Raw genomic sequence first — 9,456 nt, 5'->3', positions numbered from 1 at the left:
GACTTGGGCCCTTACCCCGCAGCGAGTCGAGGGGCTCGCCTTGTTGCGAGTTTTGGGACTCATCTTTGTTGGACGAGGGGGTCAGGACCTAGTTCGGAGACTTGGGCCCTTACCCAGCAACGAGTCGAGGGGCTCACCTTTTTGCGAGTGTTGGGACTCATCTTTGTTGGACGGGGGGTCGGGACCCAGTTTGGAGACTTGGGCCCTTACCCCGTAGCGAGTCGAGGGGCTCGCCTTCTTGCGAGTGCTGGGACTCGTCTTTGTTGGACGGGGGGTCGGGACCCAGTTTGGAGACTTGGGCCCTTACCCTGCAGCGAGTCCAGGGGCTCGCCTTCTTGCGAGTGCTGGGACTAGTCTTGCTGGACGAGGGGTTAGGACAGTTCGGGGACTTGGGCCCTTACACCGCAACGAGTTGTTTTTGTTTACATATACATTATTCAAAAGAGAAGCAACACGAGGCTTGAGATGAACATCCGGGCGTTCTCATTCATTCGTGGTTGTTCATACAAAGCATCACAACGTATTTCTACACATAAAACTTCTTCAAGTGTTTGGCGTTCCATGGGTGGGGCAGCTCTTGCCCCTAGCTGTCTTTAAGGTGATAGGAACCAAGTCAGTTGCTCGCAGTTAGTACGTATGGGTCTTCCCAACATGGTCTCAGCTTTCCCTCTTCTGGGGTAGTTACTCCAATTTGCCGTAGTACCAGGTCGCCCACCTCGAAAGAGCGTGGCCTGACCCCCCTCTCTTCCAGGACATCTAAGTTCTCGGCTAATCTTTCGTCGTTAGTATTTGTAAATGCTAGACAAGAACGTGGGGAGTCTGACTTCTATGGAGATTATTGCTTCGCTGCGGTAGGTAAGGCTGAAGGGTGTCTCTCCAGTGGGGGTCTAGACGGTGGTTCAAAACGCCCACAGCACACTTGGGAGCTCTTCGGCCCAGGCTCCTTTGCGCGCCCCAATTTTCTTCTTGAGGGTGGAAATGAGAGTTTTGTTGGTCACCTCGGCCTATCCGTTGGCTTGAGGATGTCTAGTCGAGGAGTACTCCACTTTAATTCCGAGCTTCGCGCACCACTCTAGGTAATGCGGGCCGTTGCCCTTCTTCTGAGTCTCGAACAAGTACGGTCAAAATAGCGTGGGGGTGATACTACTAGGTACATTGTCAAGGTTTCCCCGGGTTGTGTTTGGCTGAGCAGTGGGGGGCGACTCAGGTACAACTTCAAATCGGTGAAGGCTTTCTCGCAGGTTTCGTCCCACCCCTGGGCTTTCCTTAGGACTTTGAAGAAGGGTAAGCATTGGTCGATTGATCGAGTAATGAAACGGTTCAGTGCTGCTACTCACCCAGCCAACCTCTGGACATCGTGCAGGTTGCGAGGGGAGGGCATTCTTATCACGAGTTCCACCTTTTATGGGTTTGCTTCAATCCCTATCTCGGAGACCATGAATCCGAGGAACTTACTCATCTCTACTCTGAAAGCGCACTTCAACGGGTTCGGCTTCATCCGGTATTGCTGAAGGACAGAAAATGCTTCCCTCAAGTCCGCCAAATGCTGTTCGGGCTCCTTACTTTTTACCAGCAGGTCGTCTACGTACACCTCCATATTCCGATCGATATGTTGTTTGAACATCTGATTAACCAGCTTTTGGTAGGTGGCCCCTGCATTTTTAAGGCTGAACGACATGGCCTTGTAGTAGTAAAGGCCTCTGTCTGTCATGAATGCTGTCTTTTCCTCATCGTCCGGGTTCATCCTGATCTGGTTATACTCGAAATAGGCATCCATGAAGCTAAGGAGGGGATGCCTCGCCGTCGAATCTACTATTAGGTCAATGTGAGGTAGAGGGAAACTGTCTCTTGGGCAAGCTTTGTTCAAGTCGGCAAAGTCTACATACATCCGCCACTTCTCATTTGCCTTCTTTACTAGAACTATAGAACTACATTAGATAGCATTTCGGGTAATGGACTTCCCGAATGAACCCTGTTGTTAGGAGACATTCCACCTCCTCGGCAATCGCCCGATACTTCTATGCGCTAAAGCTTCGCAACTTCTGCTTGACTCTCTGAGCCGCTAAATCAACGCAAAGTCGTTGCTCAATGATGGAGTTGTTGATCCCTGGCATATCCTCGTGGCTCCAGGCGAACACGTCTTGGTGCTCTATTGAAAGGGATATGAGCCCCGTCCTCATTTCTGGGTCTAGCTTAGTCCCAATCCAAACCATCGATTCTGGTGTTGACTGGTTGACCGCACCAGCTCCAAGGGCTCATTGGGCTCTGCTTGCCATAGATGAGTCTCATCGTCCCATTTTGTTAGGTGGCGAACCTAGCTTCGGTATTTCTTCTGCCGTCTCGACGGCCGCGACTAGTTTGACCTCTTGCCTTAGCTCTCGGTAGTAGCATCCCGGGCCAGGACCTTCTCGCCGTGAACTTCGCCCACTCCCAAGTCGGTTGGAAACTTGATTTTGAGGTGGTAAGATGATGTCACCGCTCTCAGGCTATTCAGGGTGGGGCGCTCCAGTATGATGTTGTAGGAGGACGGTGCCTTGACGACTAAGAAGTCAGACATGATGGCCATAGTCCTGGGAGCCTTCCCCGCTAGCACTGAAAGGGTGATGGCTCCCATTGGTTGGATGACGTCCCCTGTGAAGCCCTTAAGTGGCATTGGAGCTGGACACAGTCCGTCTATGCTGATTCCCATCTTTACAAAGGCCTCCCAAAACAAGATGTCAGTCGAACTGCCGTTGTCTACTAGGACTCTCCGGATTCAAAAATTTGCTACTTGCATCGTTACCACCAGCGCGTCGTCATGCGGATGAAGGATGCCTTCTTCATCTCTTGCGTTGAAAGTTATTGTGGGACCTCTGGTGTGTTGTTGGGTCCTGTTTGCAACTCGCTCAGTGGCAAACACTTCCTCATACCTCACTGTCCGGGCATGTGCTTTCCCAGCTGATGAAGTAATGCCTCCTCCCGCATAACCCGTTGTGATCGTGCTGATCTCCCCAAGTGGCTTGTTTTTTGCTGGGGGACTCCTCCGCCCCTCATCCCTTGTCCCTTGCCTTCTCGGGCTCGTTCCTCGCTGGGGGCCAGTGCTTCTCCCTTTGCGCCGGTCTACATGGTCTTCTGGTCGGTGGGCCCGGTTTCACTAGTCTTCCTCCCTCATCCTCTTCAGGGCGTAATAGTCTCAAGTGTTGTGATGGTTATTCATGTGGAACTCACAGTACGGGTGGCCCTTGTCGTCTTAGGGATGCTCTCTTCAGGGGCTTAGGCATTGGTTCCCTTCCATGGCCAGGTTTATGTGTGCGTCGGCCTCCCCCTAGGGGCCAAGCTGGCATTTCTCCCCTACTTTTTGTGTCTGACACTCCCTTCTTCCCTTGGTCCCAGTTTCCTCATGGACCTGACGCCTTTCGACCTACTCGCTCCATCTCAGATCGCCGCGGGGCAGTCAGGGCCTTGAGCATGTCTTTAGCGTAGATGAACCCATCCGCCTGGTCCATAAATTCCCTAAGCGTTGTAGGGGCTTTTCACGCTATCTCCGTCTTGAACGGATTCAAAGGCCAGATTCTCCCTAGGAGAGCTACCAACGTGATCTTTTCATCTTGGTCGTCGGTGGTCACACGCTCCCGATTGAACCGTGCGAGATACGTTTCAAGTTCTCACCATCTCTCTATTTGACGGTTAGGAGGTAAGCTGCCGGGCATCTCCTTTTTCGACTTGCCAGGAATTGAGTCATGAAGAGGCGGGCGAGCTCCTCGAAGCTATCTATCGTCTCTGTACCCAGCAACCCAAACCATATCGGGGCGGCTCCTTTCAATGTTAGTGGGAAGGCTTGGTAGGCAACTTCCCCTGGGAAACCATGTAGGGTCATGTGGGCTTTGAACGTCTCTAGGTGTTCTAGAGGATCTTTGGACCCATCGTAGATTTCCATCTAGGGAACTTTGAACTTGGGAGGTAGTGGCACTGCCATGACTCCCGCGCTGTACGGGAGGTCGCTGCTGATGAGTAACTGGTCTACGATGGATGGCGTGTCTATCTTTTTAGCCATCTCCGCACATTTATCCCCAAGTTCTCGGATTTGAACGTGCATCTTGCGTCTCTCTTCTTCCACCGCGGCGTCCGTAGGGACTCGTCGTGAATCTTCCTGTTTGTTGCCACATGGCTCTGCGCCTCCCATTAGCTCTTCGTTGGTGCGCTTGAGGGCCGCATTCTCCTGTTGTAACATCCCAGCCTCTTCCGTCAACTTCCTCATTGTCTCCTCCATACTCGCAAGTCTTGCTGCCATCGTCTCTTCTTCGTCGTCTCCCCTTTGCATAGCTTGGGACTGCGTCGTTGTTGGCATACGAAGTACACGCTTTTATGGAAAATGATCCCACAGATGGAGCCACTGTTGATGTCTTGTTTCACAGCCTGAGCGCTTTCGCAGTGTCCAAGCTCGCGCCACCTACAAAATAGGAAGAAGGGCTTCGGTGACGTCTGGGGTCACTCTGATGCCTAAGTCAGCAAAGGATTCTCTGGAGAAAAGTACGAAAATGCAGAATGAGAGTTAGGGTTATTAGATAGATCGTGAGAGGGACTCCTGAAGAAGGGTTCTCCCTTATTTATACCTGATCTGGGTTTCGCCGTTGAGGGAGATTGTGGTGTGTCAGGCATCAGACCTGCCACCACTCATTTTCCTATCCCCCCAGTGTGTCAGTCCGTGGCCTAGTAGGAGATCATGCCGTGTCAGTCATGCTAGGTTTGTCCTGCCGCCACCTCCCTGCTATGCCAGTGTGTCAGATCGTGGGTGAGCCGTCCTTCGTACGTGGGACGTGCCACTGTGTGCCGGATCCCCTGACACAAGCATTGATTGCCGCGTGCCTTGGGTCTGTCGAATCTACCACCGGGCACGTGCTGCCATCCGCATGCAATTGGGTGTCTTGCCTAGTGCCTTGTGATAGGGTTTGGCAATTTGCCAAGCCCCGGGACGTTCTCCTTGACGTCTCTGAGCTTGGTGTCGGCAGGCCATCTTGGGTTGGTTCGCGCTTGTTACCTGATCCTCTTGCTCCGGGTCTTCAACTTCCTCTCTTAGGCCTAGAGTTCCATATCTTGGCCTCTTTGGACTAGGACCCTTCGGGGGTGGGCCGCGCGCTCGGTATTCGATTCCATGGCCCAGAATCTCTAGCTTCCTCCTTTCAACCCGAGTTCCATGGTTTGGCCTTCCTGGGCTTGACCTGTGTAGTTTCAAGGCTTGCAGCCAGAAGTGGATTGCCATCCTGGAGAAGCATTATTCTCACATCAAGGATTGGTCTAGACGCTTCTTCTTCGTATCTGCCTCAGGTTGGGAGTACCCAAAGGAGGAAGTCGTCCATTAGGAGTTCCTGGTTCGTGCCATCTAGGCGAAGGTTCCGGACAACAAGACCATTTTGATTGACTTGGCAGGCGGGTGGAGGCTAGGCTGGAGACCGTCTGGGTGTGGGCTAAGAACCATGTTGATGACACCATGACTGATGCGGTCCTAACTAATGCCAACATCCATCGCTTCCTCTCCCTACTAGATCACTCTTATGTATTGGGCTAGCTTTTTTGGGAGTCCTCTGCTTCCTGGGGGTCTAAGAGACCTTTTAGTCCTTTTGCAGCAAGCGAGAGGGGGAGGCGGCCTCGTGTTGCTCGTGACACTGCTGGGGAGCCTTCCAGAACTGAGCGGGAGGCCCTCCGTCACGAGATCCCTGTCCTGCGCTCGAAGGTGTCAAGCAGTTGGATTACCGCGAGCTCGTCCTCTGGCCATCCTATAGTTTCACCGGTTCCCATTCCGCCAAAGGTCCCGATTTCGTCTACCCATGCGACTGCCTCGATTCCCACCCACTAGCTTCCTGCGGGGATGAGCCTGACGATGAGCAGGCAGGCCTTCAGATGGCTTTCTTTGAGGTCTTCCTCAATCCTGCCCCAAAGGGGGCTCCCGTACTGGAGGTGCCCTTTGAAAACGCTGCCAAGTCACCTCTGTCAGTTTCTACTTGGGATTAGGTCCATGCCCTCGTCGTTGCCACTTCCTCCCTGGCGACTAGGGGCCCTGACATGAAGACAGCCTGGGCAATCCATTCGTGGTAGAGCTCAACGATGACCGAGTCTCTATTCCCTTGCCATCCTTGAGTCAAAGTTTGGAGCCCGAGGTCACCTCCTTCCTCAATTTTGAAGAAATCCCACCCGAGTCCTTTTGCATTTAGGAGGTTAGGACCTTAGGGGCGAATACTGTTCCTGAGCAAGAGGTGGGGCATGATATCTCCGCCCCACAGAGTGCTCTCGGGCAGGACTCATGACTAGAGGCCGATGGGGCAGCCATACCGCCCGTCCTTCCCTTTGTGGAGGAAACAAACCCTGAGGCCAGGGTTGTAGGTCTGAGACGGTAAACCTAAAGGTTGAGCCCGCTGGTGATGTGTCTCCAAGGTTGCTAGAAATGGTGCCCTAGTTTGGGTCTACTTCTGAGGGGAATTAGGCCGTTGTGGGAAGCGCTAGTGAAGCTGGTCCTTCTTGGGAGTTCACCCCGCCGATCCCTGACCCTACTTGGCAGCTTGGTGGAGTGGGTCCGTTGATCAATCCTGGAGAGGGCCAACCTAGGAGCACGGGCCTCGGCTTTGACACTACGCAAGCGAAGGTTGTTGGACGCGAGGATAAAAAATTAAGGAGTCTCTTTGTGGCGTCCCCAGCCCTCGCTTAGGATTGGATGGTGACTGAAACGCCAGGACATGTAACACATGGCTACACACCCCTTGTACATGACAAATAACATGCAATGCACCTAAGTACACTAGCAATATGCAATAAATTTCACAGCGGAAAAATAATAAAAGTCAGATAATCTAAATAATGTGATAAGCAATTGTGACACACATGGTATCGTTACTAAACAAGATACCCCAACATTGTCAATTTCCCTTAAACATGCATCATATAAAGATATAGTATCCCAAAAGCATAGAGTAATTTTAAACTCCCAAAACACGAGACCTTCTCAAGATATTGTTCCTCAAAAGTTGAGACCTTAAGTCATAAGTTTTCCCACAAAATATCTTCGGTCCCCATCCTTCCCCCTCATTTTTTTCATTCTTTTCGAGAGGGCTCGGGCTTCACGCACTTCTCTAAGATTCGATTTTTATCCCGATTGTTGCGCCGTTTGAATTCCTCAATAATCTGGAGTATTCCGGTAATCTCCTTATCAATGCCCTCAAGTCGCTCCAGGATGGAGGACTCAAGTCGACTCATAACCAACTTATGCACGATCCTCTTCGAAGGAGGTGCTGTTCTCTTCTGCTTGGCCATGGATGTCGTCTTCTAACCTTGTAACAACCTCTACCATTCCGGTTGGGGAATGGTAGTGGAAACTACTACAATAAGATTTTGAGAAATCTCAGCAGGTAAACATGCAACATACAATAGTTAACACAAGCATACAAAAGGTATATCATGAAATGCGTGCATGGACATGTACTTGACATATGACTTAACCAAAACTTGACTTATGCATTTAACCATTTTCAAAGGACTTGTAACAGAGACATTGACATTTTTAGAAAATATTTTTAACTTTCCTTTTTACGTTGATCTTAATCAGAACTTGCCTTATCAGAACATATCACAAGATTTTCATAGAGTTATCCTTATCATATCATGAGATTCACATCAAGTGATCCATAAATATGAGCTCTTATTCTTGTTCAGAGGGTGGACACATCACAGTTCCCCTTTGCACCGTGTGTTCCTGCTAGTTACTACACCATCAATGGTCCGTACACCATAATGAATGCATCATAATCAGAGCCATTTCATATTAAGTCGACAGTACTTTGTCAGGTTACATGCCTTACGCACCCACTAGGGTTAGGCGCTTCCTCGCTTTGGCATTCTTTTAAAATAATCCATTCGAGACTAGATTCATAGTGCAACACATGTATGACACATGACACTAGTGACTAGGATTTAGGTCATGGCTTTGGGCCATTAGGCTTGGGTTTCTTTATAGGCCGAATTTATACAAGGCATTCTTGGGTTACTCCTTACTGGGGCTCAAGTTGCTCAATCAAAGATTCTAAGGCCTTTCCTTTGAAAAAAAAAAAAAAAAACCTAAGGCCCTTAAAATACTATGGCAACTAAAAATTAAATCTATGAACCATGCTTAGCCAAGCTCGGGTTATCACATCCTCCCTTCCTTAGAAAAAGATTACGTCCTTGAAATTGGCATCGTAACCATCAATCAAAACATTCATAATAAGAAATACCGGGGCTACTACCTCTTCTATTTGTGGCCGTAGACTTTTCAGACGATGATGGCAGTACTTCATCTGCCTTTTCTGTTACAAAATCCTGCGAAAAGTAAAATATTGCATCCAGATCGTAGTCGAAATACGATCCGTATCCTCGATAGGTTGAACTTCTTCATGAAAATGAATATGATCCGTAGACGTATCCAAGGTCTCACAAGGCATAAACCTATTCCCTCGTTCTTCCGCTGCATAACTCGATTATGCTTTCGGATTAAAATTGCACAGATATCTCCTTTCCACTTCCTTCCAGTTGCACCAAGGTTGTCGTTCCTCATGCGGTAACGCTCATTGAAGATAAAGATTTCCTCGAAAGTCTGCATCCATCACATGTGTACGATGATGCTCAAATTTCTCCATCTGTCCTGATTGTCCTGCCATCATCTGTTGCCTTCTCCTGAGGCGATCTCTGAGATGACGTTCTCTCAATTGTGCCACTGAAGACACATATTCAAATTTGTCTACCCATGTATGCCTGTGGATGATATGCACTGCTAAATTTTAGACGAGTGCCAACATCTATTGTAAGCTCTGCCAAAAGCGCGGAGTAAAACCGGTGTCTCAGTCTAACACTATGGTCTTAGGTACTTCCTACAATCGGACGATTTCCTTAACATAAATTCGGGAGAGTTTATCCATAGAGTCTGTGTTAGCTATGGTTAGAAAATGTGCACTCGTAGTCAATCTATCGACTATGACCCATATCAAATTCTTACCTGAAAACATCTTTGGCAGACCTATTATGAAGTCCATTGACTCGTCTTCCCAGTTCCAATCTAGGATAGGCAATGGTTATAGTTCGCCTACTGATCTTTGATGCTCAGCATTTCAATTGGCAAACAGAACATTTTGCCAAGAATTCAGCTACCTCCCTCTTAATTCCATCTCACCAAAACTGACCTTTCAAATCTTGATACATTTTTGTACTGTCAGGATGTGCTGTGTAAGGGGTTCAATGTGCTTCCCTTAGTATCTTCTCCTTCAGTTCAACGATGTTAGGAATCACTTTCCTCTCCTTATAATATAGTTTTTCATTCCTCCAATGGTAAAATGTTGCGGTCCTTTTGATTTCAGAATCTTTTGTCGGAGCTTCTCTAGTTTGTTGTCCTTGCTTTGACCTTCCAAAATTCCTTCTTCAGTCACGGGTATAATCTCTTGTACCACTGCTAACTTAGCA

The sequence above is a fragment of the Juglans regia genome, chromosome 8, assembly GCF_001411555.2.
Source record: "Juglans regia cultivar Chandler chromosome 8, Walnut 2.0, whole genome shotgun sequence".
NCBI lineage: Eukaryota > Viridiplantae > Streptophyta > Magnoliopsida > Fagales > Juglandaceae > Juglans > Juglans regia.
This window is presented reverse-complemented; position numbering follows the sequence as displayed.